The sequence below is a fragment of the Oryzias latipes genome, chromosome 6 (assembly GCF_053564925.1).
Source record: "Oryzias latipes strain Hd-rR chromosome 6, Olatipes_Hd-rR_3.1".
Taxonomy (NCBI): domain Eukaryota; kingdom Metazoa; phylum Chordata; class Actinopteri; order Beloniformes; family Adrianichthyidae; genus Oryzias; species Oryzias latipes.
In genome coordinates this window covers 25655566-25671514 of record NC_136242.1, presented here as the reverse complement: position 1 = coordinate 25671514, position 15949 = coordinate 25655566, and the positions used below count along the sequence as shown (strand labels likewise).

General features: G+C 38.6%; 1 protein-coding gene across 2 annotated transcripts in view; it reads left to right on the top strand.

The window, feature by feature from the left end:
- Window positions 1-15949, top strand: part of lrrc4ca (leucine rich repeat containing 4C, genome duplicate a) — a 123835-nt gene that overhangs the window by 65666 nt on the left and 42220 nt on the right. The window lies entirely within an intron of this gene.

Below are 15949 nucleotides of genomic sequence, written 5' to 3'. Positions count from 1 at the left end.
GGGGCTTTTGGCAGATGGTCTTTAAGGTTCAGTTGGAGTGACTCATGTCAAATCATACAACTTCTTAAATAAATACTTCCTTTAAAAAAAAAGTCACATTTTAAGTAGCTATGACTGCTTCCTTAAGACATTAAACGTTGAGATGTTAAAACAGTGAAAACCTGCATTTCTGTACAAGTTTTTCTTCTGGTGGTAAACTGCAGTTGTTTGTAAAATTGATGTTTACGTGACCCTTTAAACAAAGAAATTGCATTTCTCACCTGTAAAAGTGAGAAATGTGGTGAACCTTATTCACCCACTGAAAGAAAAGACCTTCAGATTATGAAGTGACATCACCTTGAGGAGATAAATTAGACTGCTGATTTTATGCTTTTGCCCTGTCGGAGGCTTTAGCATGATAAATCCTCCCCACGTATTCCCAAGATTGCAGTTGTTTATTGGCAAGTGGCTCAGAGTGATCCCTGGCAATAAGCAGAGAGACTGTTCCCTCTCCCTATTTAACACTCCTCAAACCTTTTTCATCCCTGGGGACATTTTTGTGGAAATGGATGTGAACAGTGGTTATGGGGTGTCAGAGACTAAAGAAAGACCAATGCAGCATAAACAGCAAATTACTTTTAAGAAGTGACTCATATTGTAAGGAACCTTAGTTGAGCTTTTGTTCATTTGTAAACTGATGACTGATATTTTTGCTTGTTTGGTCTTATAGTCCTATATATAAAACAGTGGGAAATAGCCTTGCAGCAGGTGCAGCAGAGAGACCAACTGGGACTTCCTGCTGCTCACACAAAGCCGATCTTCAGCTGATAATGCTTTTACTATAGACATCGGCTTTATTTCCAATTTCTCTCGCTATTGTTGTTTGACTTATCTTTTGAAAATCATTCTGAGCAGCCATGTCATAAAATTAATGAACTTGTCAGCTGGAAAAGGGCACCACTGCAATGAGGTGCCAGGGTCTTGCAAAGCGACAGGCTGTACACCCGTGTTCACTCCCGACAATCTCTTTGTCATTATTCCCCTTCCTCAGCCTGTGATTCAGTTCATATCAAGGCCAGCACAGTGTGTCATGTAATAAAATGTTCATTTCTTAAATCGGATTAATCTCTGTAAAGCCCGGCTTAGGACACCATTAGCATTCATTTCTTTCACTGCTGGGGACTTCTATCAATAATGGAGCGAGCGCTACATTTTCCATCTTTGGGTCTAAAATGTCTTGGGGAGTTTCATTGAAGAAAGGGAACAGTTACAGTGATCTTTAATCTGCTTGCTCTCCCTTTGGATTGGAAACTAACAATGTTACGCAGGGGGGTTTTAACCAGTTGATCTGATTGGAGTTTAGAGTCCTGATGCTGAAAATAAAGTAAACTGAAACAGAAAACCAACTGTTTAGGTCAAAGTGTAAGAGAAGTTATGTTTACATGTGACTTTGGCTAAATGTTTTATTTTAACTATTCTTAGCACTTTTATACACAGGGGGTGCAAAGAGTGTAATCCAGTGTGGGTCCTTAGACCTTTCAGTCTACGGCCTAACTACGTAGCCGCAATGAAGTCCAAATCTGGGTCCCCCTGTGCCAGTCCCAGCCTGGATAAAATTCAGAGCTGTGTCAGGAAGGGAATTCAGCGCTATGCTGTAAAGGGAACAATAATAACTTTTCATATTACCTCTAAAAATAAATTAAAAAATGTCAAACATTAAAATTTTATGTAATGCAATATAATTTTTTCCCCTAACAATTTCACACTTAAATTTCAGTTTTATGACGTTTTGTTGACCTCTTGGCCAGGGGGCCCCTGACAAAGAAATTCTGCTCTCAATGGGTTCTTATTTGGTTACAAAAGTTCAAATACTGAAGAAATGTTTCTTCAGTTGCTCAAAAACTATACAGCAGTTAAAAATAGTATAAAACATGTGAATGAATGTTTATTCTTTCTGCATAACAAAGAAGTAGGATCCATTTTTTTTGCCAAAATTTGGCTGGGTGTAGGACTGGCGCCTAGGGAACCTGGGTTCACTTCCCAGGGCGTGCAATGAGCTAAAATCCAGTGTGGGTCCCTAGGCTAGAGCCTTCCTGCTGCTGCCTATCTGGGTCTCCCTGTGCCTTGAAAATACAGGGTTATGTCAGGAAAGGTAACCGGGGTTGAAAAAAGTCTGCCAAGCCACCTGTACAAAGCAGTGAAAGCTGATTTGCTGTGGCGACTCCTGACGGGATGTGCTGAAAGGTGAATAGCGATGCGGCCGAAAGAATAACTGCAAAATAAAGGAAAGAGTAACTTGTGGAAGCTTTATCTCAATGAAATGTTTAGAAATTGTTTAACAACTGATGACTGAGATGACTGTTAGTGAAACCAATATTGGTTCAAACTTTAGACTTGAAACAGGACAAGTGGGAAAATCTAGTGTTTTTCATCATTTTTAAAGTCAGTTAAGTCATGTTCATAGTTTTTTTTTTTTTTTTACATTTGTTCAATGAGGGGGCATGAAGTTACAATTCTAGAAGCAGAGCAGTATGTTTGGAAAAGTGACAAGTATCGACAACATAATCTGGTTTACTAATCCACACAGTGTCCTCAAATGGGTCATTGTCAGGTTTGAGATGATACATTTGAAAACATAGAAAATGGCAGAATTTGGAGCTTTCCCAAATGCATCAGGTCCAATAGTGGCAGTTTTAGACACAAAGGCAGAATCCGAAGTTTTCCCCTACGGCTTTTCCTACCCCTCCAATTGTGAGGGCAGTTGGGTTGTACGATTTTTTTTTTTTAGAGCTAGCCCCTGCGGCAGAGGGATGCGGAGCCCTCGGCCATGAGGGTGTTCCGTGTTGTGGTGAGCCACGGAGGAGAAGCGCTTTTCTTCACCTGAGAATGCTCTGATGCATAGAGGTTCACATTTAGATGTAAGTAGTGACTTTTTTGTTTTAGCTGACCAGTGGCTATTGATGACGTCATCGAGTGGGAATCGAGTCGTCCGAATTAAAATACACTATTTTTCCATAACTCCATAATTCGGATATGGTCAAAGTCATGTGATGAGTAATCACATGGCTGAAGAAGAGGCAGGAGCTAAAATAAGCTGAGGTTCAGAAATGGTCTCTTAAGACAGCAAGAAGTGATCTATCAATAATTAACATAATACGTCTTTACCTCGCAGTATTACCCCAAAATGCTGAGAAAAAACATTCAATATTTCTGAGAGCTCCACAGTTAATTTAGTCACTTTGTCCAATTTTGAAGTATTTTATTTTATTTATTTTTTTGAAATAAAATTTCCTGTTTTCAATCCACTTTGCTGCTCCATGGAATCAAGCGAGCACTGAGCTTTTCCATAATTTTATAATATGATCTACCACAGCAGACATGCACACATGCACAACTGTCTTAGACATCGTGAACATGCGGGCCAGCATTGAAGGTATCTGCAGTTGCTCTTCTCATTAGTCATCCTTTCCAGCATGTCTGTCCGTATCTTCCATTCAAGAGGGAAAAAAAAAAAAACAGCTGAGCAGGGGGACAGCCGCAGCACATTCCACCAGTCGATGGATTAATCAATTGGAGTTCCAGCTTAGCCCATCCATCTCAGGGAATAATTTGGAAGACATCATAAAAGTGCCATTCTATCTTTCCAGAGGTCAGGGAGCATTGTTCCTGTTTTCTGCCTCTGCTGCGCCTCTGATCATGGGAACAGGGATGGATTAAATGAAATATGGATGGGAGTGTTAGGTGTGACAACCCTGTGAGGTGTTTACTTGTGTTTCTTGGTTTTTCCGAGTTGCATTGCTCTAAAATAAATTCTAACAAGTCCATCTCAGTTTGCTGATTTCCTCCTTTTCCTCATAGGTACCAATTAAGAGCGCTGACCTGAATTTAACATTTACTTCAGCCCAACGCTCATTTTAAATCATCCACCCTGCTTCAGCGGTAGTGTCTTGTCGATTTAGTTATCTGCATGTTTTTCTCTGGTACCCGTCTCCTTTTTTGACCTCCCTGGAATGTCACAAGCTCCCAAAATGAGAGTGACAGCAGCTGAGGTGGGACTGATGTAATGCCTCTGTTAACAGCAGCTTGCTTAGGTACAAGACAAGCACACATTCGTCCTCCAGCCCTCCCACTCACATTAACAATGGCACATGAGCAGGAAGGATTCACTCTTTAAGGCTTTTGGGCAGCTGGGCACTGTCTGTTTGAAGTGATACTGGCCCTGGCTACTGCATTAATTCATGCTGTTAAATTAAAAGGTTAAATAAGGTGTGACAGGGTGGTGTGTGTTGTGGGGGCTTTTTCAATTCCTCATTTATTTTGCAAGTTAGGGCTTTATGTAAGTATAGCTACAGAGGCACTCTTCAGAAAATAAAGCTAAAGATAGTCAAAAAAAAAAAGAAAAGAAAATTGAAGGAGAAAGGGGGAAAGGGAGGCTTTCTTCTCAAGCGTCTTCACTTCAAGCCGTCGTCTCAGTCACATGATGTTGACAGAAGAAAATTGTAAAGGGCTGTGCATGCTCAGTGCTCTGAGCTCCAAACACTCAAAGTAAAAGAAAGGGTGAAAAAAACTATATATTTATGCCCTTCAAACAGGTTTTTAGTGGTTGCATAGCAACAGAGCCATCACTAGCTCATCCCAAAGCATCTTATGAGCAGCTAGCCCTTGCAGAACTTGTCCATAGACACAAGCCTGCAGTGACAAAACACCAACAAATTTTAAAACCATGAACAACACTTTTTTATGGTTTATACCAAATAGAAGCTGGATCAAAGTGTTCAAATCATTTAATAATGAAAAGTTTGTATACTTTTTTTTTTGCTTTTATTTGAGGCATTTGCTGAGAAGAAAGAAACCAATTAGTTGTGAAGTCAATGCATTTTGTTTTCTTGTTCATCATATGGTTACAAGAGAGTTGCAGAGATAATGGAGTTTTCCAAGAAAAAAGCAGGCAAAAGTTTCCACATAAACTTCTAAAAGCCGTTTCTCTGTCTTCATATATCAGACCCAAAATATTTAGAAACTTATTGTATTCATACATCAAAAATATGATCAGCTTTATGCTTCAGTAGTCACAATTTGTGTATTGGGTTAAACATTGGAAGAAAAACAAAGTTATAGAGATATACATGTTAACAAGCCTTTGCAGCATGCATAAGCATCTAGAAGGCTCAGACAGCTCCGCTCCAAAACTGCCCGGTACCAGAAATCCTTCCTGCCAAATACTATAACCCTGTTCAATAATTCACAATGCAGAAGATAACCTTTTCCCCTTTTTTTTTTTTTTCTCTTTTCTTTATTTTGCACATTTCTTTTGCACATCTCTTTACCTGCACTGTTATGTAAATAGCTCTTTAAATTATACCACATTTTCCTTGTTCTCTTTTTTATTTTTATTTATATTATTCTTACTCTTTTTTTCCTGTCAGTTGTTATGGTAACGAACAAATTTCCCACGTGTGGGATCAATAAAGTATTTCTGATTCTGATTCTGATTCTGATAACACAATAATAGCAGGTTTGGTCTGTGCTGTTTGACTCAATTTGTACTTTTAAAATGGGCTCTTGAATGGCATACCTGAATGCAGCATTACTGGATGCATGGAGAGTTAGCAGCATAAGCATATAATTTTCAAAAACAAAGTCCTACATTGAAGTGCATGCATGAGTGTTAAATTACATGTGTGTGCCTTCCTAAACTAGTGCCTTGTATCAATCCCAGGGTGCAGAATGAATATCTGAGACATGGACATCTTGGCTGCGCTTTTGCATATGTTTTTCTGATTGGTTTAATAGATTATTAGTCCACCAGCACTGGCAAGGAGGTTGTGCACTTCAAAAAGAGCTTGCCTAAAAGTAAAAAACTAATATTAAGAAGAAAATGACAAGAAAGTAGAAATATTATCTGTTCTTGGACCAAGTCATTTTAAGAAAACAATATAACTTATATTAAGAAATCAAAATCTAAAAATAAAAGTTTTCAAAAAAGGGAAAAAAAAGCTAAAAAAGGTTTGATATTATGAATTACCTAAAATCTTTTGTTATACAGCCCAATGATTATGCTTTTTTTGCTATTTATAACCAAATTCTTTGTATTATTTAAATTTTAGGTACCCAATTGTAGATTATTTTGATTACAGTGACACAAAATACTTTTGTAATAGGCCTGGGCAAAAAAGCGATTGAATTAATTTGAATTATTCTTTGCGGGCGATTTAAAAAAATAAGTAAATCGAGTTTTTGCACTTTTTGCAGATTTTTGGCTCCCCAGAGCGTCCGCAGCGTTAGTTTCACACAGCGGTATGGCAAACGACAAACAACATCATAGCACACACAAAACAGCAAGCAACAACATGGCTACCCATAAGAGTGGGATGTTTGTTCCCAAGAAAGGAATAAAATCCTCTGTTTGGAACTGGTATGGGTTTGCTGCCACAGACATGGAGGAAGAGACCCCACGCTGCAACATTTGCCTAAAGCCCATCGCAGTCAAAGGCAGCACAAACCTATTCCAACACCTGCGGGAAACCTTTGATACTGTTCTCCTTCACTCCGTAACACCAAACATGAACGCGCACCGCCAACACTTGTGCACGCTCTCACTCACTCTCGTGCGGCACGCGCTCCTTCCTCCTACACACGCAGTATGCTGACACACATACACATACTCATTCTACAACACCTATATAGTTAGTTAGTAGTTAGTTGTTACTGTTATTTGTTAATAAAGAATACTGCATTCTAATTATTAATTAATTATTGTATTCATTTACGACGCGGCCGCCGGGGGATTTTGTGTTCGCCGGGGGGGGGGGGGGGGGGGGGGGGGGGTGGAGGTTTGACCGCGACTCCTGCTGCTTCATCACCGCAGTGATCAAAAATCCCACACCGTCAAAGCTCTAGTTTATATCTTGTGGGACACAAAAAAAAATGCGACTTCTCCAGTCCCGATAGCAGAACCGTTGAGGTCAGATCTTACGGATACTGCGGCCTTGAAGAATGTTGCCCCGGGGCTCGTTCAATCGCAGGGCTCGGTACCTATCCCTAGGAAAGGGGCACGGTGGAGAACAATCTCAAAAGCGGTCGCTTCGCATATAGCCAAAGACATGGTACCTGTGGAGAAGACTGGGTTTATTAATTTAATCAGATATGAGCTGTATTGTTAATCCTTTAGAAAATGGTGCTACTTTCAATGTTTGTCTCCTTTTAGTCTAGACTACAAAGTGTGACTTAAAACACAGCTGGGACTTTGATTCCAAGAGTATGTTCTTTTATTTATTATTCATCCCAGAAATGAAGGTAACATTGGTCTTGCATTTGATGAAATAAGAGCCAAATCTGCTTTAAGTTTTCTGCTGTTTGTACTTATTGCTTTCCTAAAATAAGGAGGGGAAAATCGGGAAAAAATCGGAAATTGAATAAAAAAATTTGGACCTTATCCCCCAGCCCTATTTTGTAATAAGTGGAAATTACTGATTAACAAGTTGGCCTATTTCAATAAATCCTCAAGGCTCAAAACTAGCACTTATTTTCAAACATAAATCAATATTTTTTTCCCAAAAATTATGACAATAAATGCCAGTCTAACTACTCAACATTCATTGAACTTATAAAAAAATAAAAAAACTGAGCCGAAAGTGACAGTGCAGTTTGAAGTTTTAGTCTAAAATCAAGTTTTCCTATTATCAAGTCAAGAGCTTGGAGCAAAACAATTTGACTAATTTCAATGATAATTTCCTTATTTCTTGATCATAGTTCTTAATGAGACAAATATATTTTGAGAAAATCTTGGCAAGGTGTAGAGCAAACGTATAACCTGATAAACATCTTGAATGTCAAAGTGGCTTGTGGTGTAACACTCCTTATAGCTCCATATTGCAACAGTGCATGGTCACATAATCAAACCTATGGGTGTCTATGTAAAACATGGTTTCAGAGTTTTTAATCTGTTGATTTCTAAAGCCACTTACTCCCCGCGACCTTAATGTGTCATTCATCTGTGTACTCGCTTTAACACAAGCAGCCCTACAATGATCGTTTTGATCTGACATCTATTGACTTACACTCTGTTTAATTCAGCGTGTCTCTCTATAGTCGGCACATGTATCAGTCTGTTTTGGCGCTCAGGTCAGAGCCCTATGACGGGGGCTGTCAGTCTGCTCCTCCACGACATGTGAGAGAGGAAACTTGCTGCAGAAAACACTGGATGATTCAAGAGAGCTCACACGTATCTGGTTATTGGCTAATCTCCCACACAGACAACAGTAATTAGTCCTGAACAGATGCCACCTCTTCAGATGAAACCCTTTCCAAACAGCCGTGTTTTTCTTGATGAATATTGAAAGACAGGGTTTGGTTTTCATGCTTCAGAAAACTCATTTAAAAATCAATCCTTTCAATTGAGATAAAACCTTAGTTCTTTAATTGGGCTGAACCTTAAACGTTGCAAGAGTACAGTTCATATGAACACAACTGTCTGCATGTTGGACATTTTGTGTATGTCTGAAAGCAAAACTTTATAAATGAAAGCATACAAGAGCTTTGGATGAATAAGGAGCTTTGATGTGTCTGTCAGAGTTTAATATTCCTAATCAATGACAACACTAAATTGAATTGATGAATTTAAAGTAGTAAAGAAGAGCTTCAGAGAGGTAGCTAATCATGCTTGATGGAAAGTGTGTGTGTGTGTGTGCGCGCGTTTCTGTGTTAAGCCCAGTGTGTAGCCTCCTGCAGCCTTTGCCAGACTCCTCAGCATTTGGCTGCAGTCCGTCTGTCACCGAGGGAAAAAAAGAAGGCAAAACATTCAAGGCCTTGTCATATTTCATTTCACTTTAGTGAGTAATCCAACATAATTCAAACCAACAGTAGGTGCGTTTTGCTGCAAACTGCAGGTATGTGATACCAGATCCTGTTTGAAGATAACTTAAAGAATTTGGATTTCACCCATTTTCAAGTTTTCCAGATAAAAGCCACATTTTTATATTCTCCCTGATACTGTACTTGTTTGCATGCAAAAAAAGATTTTTTGCAGATTATTTAGAAGCAAAACAGTTGTTTGAGTTCAATTTGTTTTTTGTCTGTGCATTTGGTCTTAGCCTTTGAAATGTGAGAGACCAAAACGTAACCTTGTCTCGCCACTTTTGTGACTCCTCGATGAGTGTAACTAGATATCATATGTTTACACTTCCAGGAGAAATTCATTGTTTGACTATTTTCTTTTTTGCAATATCCTTTGATTATTAATATGCAGGTCTTTTTCTAGGACATAGTTTCTGCAGAGCAGCAGTAGTTCATCAGAAATTTACCTCCAAGTTGTGGGCAAGTCCGTTGCCATGGTATAAGTCTGCCCACACTTTGCATCCTCTCTTTGTTTACACTCTCTCCCGTTAGCTTACAGTCCCTCAAAACCCCAACCCAATATTAGTGGTGCAACAAAAATGTTCGACCAACATTGGAGCTATCCAGCTGTACAGTTCAGATGCCAGGTCAGACGAGGAAAACAGACGTACATGGATCCAGTCTTCTACAAGTGGATACATCAGAATAGGGTTGAGCAGGGAGCTTTTGGCCCATCCAGGGCACCTCTCAACGTAACAAATATGATCTTTTTCAAAAAGCATTTCTTCCTCGTCTCCTGATTCACAACAATTTAAATAAGTTTATTGTTAGAAAAGTAATTTTAATATTAATTTTGTTTAGACATGTCCTCCATCATGAGAAAAATGCTACAAGAACATTTTAAAAACAGGCTTTTCATTGGAGTGGGCTTTTGACATCAAATGACCTTACAGTCTATACCGCCCTTGATGTTCCTGGTGTATGACTGTGGTGTTTGATCCTCTTCCTGCATTGGAATCTGTCACAGTGATATAGTGATTATGTATGGCAACAAGGGAACATTCTGTGCTTTATGTTGACTGCTAATTGGACTCAAGTGCAACAACTGTGTCATATTAATGACCCAGATCCACCTCATTGTAATATTCATGAGATACGAGGATTGTTTCTCCCCTCTGAGGCTAGACAGAGCACCGGTTTATGAGTATGTATGTGAACAAAGGATTGTGTTTGTTGCTGTGGATGCAAGGAAGAGATGTCAAAAACAGAGGTTGATTGCTGTATGTGCAGTTCATCCCTTTGGATTCCTGAAAAGCAGACCCTGCACTAGTTGGTTGCCTTGTTTTGTGCAAGTTTTTCCTATGTCTCAATTCTGCCAATAATGAAAAATGTGATTTTTTTCTGCTCTATAATAGGTATGTTACAGATCCTTCAAATACCTTGATGCTGTAGCATATGGTGGCAGAAAACAATAAAATACATGGTTTTAATTGTTACACTGTATGATAAATCATCAAACACTGAATATACTGAATATGAATGAACCCCTCTGGGAGATGCTTTTGGTTTTTAGGGCAGTATGGAGAGGTTAAAAGGTTCCAATGTGCTCGATGAAACAGGTGCAACTCCTACGCTCACTGGCATACAGTGCTTCCTCTCCCCTTGTAACAGTGCCTGTCTGAATTTGCATAACACTAATCAGAGCTTTAAAAAGACCGGGTTCTCTCCGTTTTCATTAACTTGGTATCCGAGTTGGATTGCATTCTGTAAAAGCTCTAACATGTCCTAGCCACTTCTTCTCTGCTGGAAGACACAATTACTTCATGCAAGAGCAGAATACACAGTGTTGTTTTGTTGGAAGAAAAAGACAGACAATTGTGAGGTGTTCTGGTGTTCCTCATGTCAAAAATGGTCCAATCCACCTCCACATGGGAGCAGAACTGAGCCAAACTCTAATCAAACGACATGCTGACCGGTGGACTGATTGGGAATAGTTAGTCTTTTGAAGGATGAAAGAGAAAAGTGTGAAATCCTGATTGCAGGAGGCAGAATAAAAACTGCTGCTGTGAGCTGCTGCCTCACCTCCTTGTTATCAGTGTACATTCTGAGGACATTTAGCTACAAACTTCACAGAGCAGTGCCCTTTATGCGCGACACTTAATTGAAATACTTGTATCAGTTTCACATTAGTGTTTACTTTTGAATGATGGACCATGATGCACTGGTTTTCTCTCTGCAGGCGGAAATAACGCATAAAAGGGGGGCTGTTCAGCTTGCCTCTGTCTTCCAAGGAAAAATTAGATTTTAATTAAGAATGAAAGCGGCTTCTTGAAGTCTCCGGCATTAGATTCAGCAGAGCAGGTTTTGTGCAGCAGTTGAGACGTTCATTATAGCTGGTTAAGAATGGCAGATATCAATCTAGATGTGAGTTGTAAACCTCATACAAATCATGTCCCACATGCAAAACCAATACAGGTCAGAAATGCAAACAGCTAAAGTGGCTACTTTGATAAAGGACCAACTGTGACTTATGGTCTATGTTAGCCCTTCAAAAACCTGGATCCACTTTGAACTAATTTAACATGTCAATGCCAGATTTCATAATTGTTAGAGAAGCGAGATTTGCTGACAAAGGGAAGATGTAGGTTTCGCAGTGGTTAAAATGGGAGAACAAATTGCTATAAGAGTGCTCACCCATTTTTGTACTCATTTGTTCCAACATCAAAGGATTGAGTGCATTGTGATTACAGCCCCTGTGAAGTGGACCTTAATCCAAATTAATTGATGGAGCAATGCAGGAACACGAGGACAAGAACTGTATTGTTTTGCATGGTACAATGAGAAGGTTCTGTGTGATTTCTTTGAAGTGAAACGAACATTTCCGTGCGATGCTTTTAACTAGCTTTTTATCTGTCTGTTAGGAGAATTGATTTCATTATTTTATTTTTGAAATATTCAAAAAGGGTAATGAAACCATGCACATGCAAAGATTTACTGAAGCATAATATGACCTTGTGCATTTGACTTTTTACTGAGGCATCTGCATCTATGATCACATTTTTACTCAAATTGTTGAAGTATATGGATTAAACCTGACTTAATAAATGAGAAAGATTGCATGTTTGATCGTGTATTCGAGGGAAATGATGCAATATTAGTTATCTATGTCACACTCTATGATCTGGAGTTAATTTGAAGGTAAAATTAGAGTCAGATGTTCTCAGTTAATGAGATTACAAGCAGGTGCAAGAGTGTGCCAGATTTTATTTCAAGACCAGGGATCTATCAAGTCTAATCTTTCCTACACATTTTTGTGAAAGTGTATTCATCGTTCAAGGAGATGGGAGTGAATATGGTTCTGTGAGCATTTCAGAAGAGCTCTTTAAACTTAACAAAGACTACAAAGACATATCCTCAGAGTCTGGACCTATTTAACCTGCAGTAAGGCAGCTTATGCACAAAAGTAAGTAGTCAAGAGCATCAAAAACTGAATAGGAGGTAACAAATTGATGTGACATACTTGAGCATTAATAACATTGCCATTTTCATGGCTGGGTGACAAACTTTTTTTCTGCTTCTCTGTTTTTCTTTTGAAAGCATTCCTTTTTGTTTTATTGTTTTTATTAGAAACAGTTGTGCATATACTAATAGTTGTGCAATCATACTTAAAGACCCACACCAATGAAAATCATGCTCTTGGTGTGTTAGAGCCATTTAAACACCCTACAACGTTTTTGTTTTTACTGGATTTGCAAAAGAATTGGTCAACCTAGAAGCCCAGCAGTTCTATTGCGCATTGTTTTCGTTAGTTTTGAGAAGCTACAGAGCGTGCACTCGTTTTCGACCGTACTTTAAAGTTCTTATGTTTGTATATTTTTGTATTTACATTTTTTGTAACAACCTTTTGAGAAGTAAACATCTGAAAAAGAAGAACTTGGACTGTGGAAGTTCATTTAAAATGGACGCGTCAACTATAAGCTCTGACTTTATAGCTTAAGTGTGCCTTTCAGAAAATAGACACAGTCACACTTACATGGTGCTTATGATGATGGAGGACAAGAAAATTAAGTTCAAAATTGAATTTCTAAGTATTTATTTTCAATCACTGTGAATCAGGAGCAGGCGCGAAAAAGTTTAAGAAAGAGCTTATTTGTGAAAAATACCCTGGGGCGAGAGGCAGGCGGAGAGGAAGGGGGTGGGGTTGCACCATGTTAGCAGTCCTGCCCACAACTCGTAGGCAAAATCCCAACGAACGACAAAGGTTTATGGATTTTGGCTAAAATGTCAGATTCATAATTGAAAGACCACTAGGAACATTTTTATGATGAATCAAAAGACGATTGGAGTGTGGAACTTTTACATACTAGAGTAAAACAAGAAATGTTTAGGATTCCCAAATTATCTGTACCAACATAAAATGGAAAAAAGCTATTTGTAGACTTGAAGGATCAGCACCATGTTCTGCCAAAGACAAAAATACTTTTTAAATGCTGAATTGTTTTGTCATGATGAGTACTTCCTTTAGCTTTCAGCTTTCAATGTTGTTTTTTTTTAAGTCATTACCCCATTAAGAGAGATCATTTGTTTCTCTTTAGTGTCAATCATAATTTGATTTTATCTTTGAGCATGATGCTTTCATAAAAATAAAAATGAAAAAATAGGTTGAGTATTTTGTTCCTTTCTTTATTTTTCATTTACGAGATTTTGGCGCTAAACGATGGTGAACCCAGGCCCGGGTTTCAATCCCATCTGGGACCATAATGTGTGGAGTTTGCATGTTCTCCCTGTGCAAGTGTAGGTTTTCTCCATTAACTCAGACTTTCACCTACAGTACAAAAAAATGCTTTATGTTTCAATTGGTATCGTTAATTTGTTCTTCAATGTGCATCTGAGAGTGCATATGTGAGTGTATGGCCTTGAGACAGACTGGGGACCTGTTCAGGGTGTACTCTGCCTTTGCATAGCCCTTGCTGAGTTGGCTCCAGCAACCCTGTGACTCCAAGAGGTATTCTGCGGGTTCTGAATGTGGATGGATGGATACAATTTTCTTCAGGTTTAGATTTTTGTAAGGCTTTAGAAAACTATCATGAGTTTCCTTGTAAACAATCTTAAGCTGAAACCTTAATATCCAATCTCTAGAGCCCAAGTTGTACTATTTACTAGTTACTACTAGTACTAGTTATTTATTTATTTATATTTTTTTTCATAGGCATACACAAGCAACATCTCTACACCCATAGCAAACTATTTCATTAGGTATTGTGTATTAAACAATCTAACCTATGTATACCGGTAATTTCTTTTAAAATCAAATTTGGTATGAATACTGAGCATGTTCCTTCTTTTGAAAATGATCAGATCTTAACTTGCTGTCTATATTTAAGACCACATACAGTAAATGAATAATAACTCTCGTGAGCTGTGGGGAATTAAAGTGGCAGAACTACATTAGTGGCAACACAAACCACTCTGAATAAAGATGATGAAAGAGTCCATGCATCTCAATTCACCTTTGGAAACAGGTCAGAAGAATGTTCTTTCCCGCTGAACAGATGCATAGATTCTGCAGATAGAGCATTATCAGTTTCATTTGATTACAAAATGAATCACCCTCTTGATTTAAAGTCTCTGTCACCTTGAAAACTGGTAAGAGGCCAAGAAAGGATTGTTCTCTCCACATGTCTTGTGTTCTCAAAATGCTCACTGTTGCTTTTTGAGTTTTGGAAGGAAGGAAAAATTCACTCACCAGTTGTCAACTAAAACTCGTGAGGGTGAAAAGAGAAGGTAAATTGCAGTTTTTACATTTCATTATTTGATAGTTTGGCTTTTTTTTGGAAAAAGAGTCACCTGGATGGATGAGAATTTCACTTTCCAGCAGATGAACCAATTACAGTTTAAATCAAAGATGATTCACTTACAAGTTTTTTGTAACGTTTGATGTTTTTCATTTTGTAATGTACCTTGTAATTATTTTGTTGCTTATAAGAATGGTTTATAAAAACAGTGGAAAACAACACAACTGTTTGTGAATGTGTGTATGCATGGGTTAATAGGACTGTGAATGTGAAGCACTCCGGGACGTAACCCTTTAACACCGGAGGTATTGCTGTCAAAACCTAAAAAGCAAATGTTAAGAGACCACACCTCTTGGACTGTGATCAACCGGAATCTGCGGATTCTGACGTGGAGGAAAGCGACTTTTCAGATCATCTTCACAACGACGTGAAACACATTACTACTGTAAATTGTTACGTGAGCTGCTTTTCTCCGCTTCAGAATCTGCTGGATTTATGTTAATTATGTAAACAGTTGAACGAAGTAGAAAAATGCTATGTAGTAACTATAAGCAAACACATCTTGGATAATATTACTTGTGTTCTATGTTGGTCAATGTCCTAAATAATTCTTATTTATAAGGTCGGATAAAAAAAATAAAAAAAAAGTACAGTCATCTTGCATATAAAAACAGTTCTTGCTCAAAAGTCAAATCTTGATAACAGTTTTAAATATTTTATCGTTTAGTTCAGTAAATTCTTCACTAATTATTTAACTCTTTCAGTCTGTTATCTCTACCCAACTCCACTCATCACCATTATCCAGCTTAACATTTTCTATTCAACTCATTTCATTTCAGCATGGTTTATGCAAAGTAATTGGTTCAGAGAACTGTTTATCCTGATCCTCCACATTTCCCAGCCCCTCTGATTTAGAATCCAGTAAGCCATGTGCCTTTAATCACAGCTATTCGCGCAAAGCAACAATACCCTAGCTGATTTCAGATCAACTCTTCCCCTGCTTATGGGGAAGCTAAAGGCAGCATGCTGCAGGGGCACCGCGCAAACATGGCAGGCTTGGGGCGAGCAAAGATCCTCCAGAAAGCAAGTGCATCAGCGCTATTGTTAGCACATAGCAGGAGATTAGTCCTGATGGCTCTATGCGAGCTAGCAGACTTGGCTGGTGTTCTGCATGATGCTAGCCCAGCCCACCCCTGCTGTTACTACAGCTCTGTCAAAAATGACTCAGAAACTGTAGGGACAAGACTTGTTGCAATCGTAGTCATGGAGTCGGTCCATTCAAAAACCCTTTTCCCCATCGCCTCTCTGGAGATCATTCTCAGCTAATAAATACTCAACTC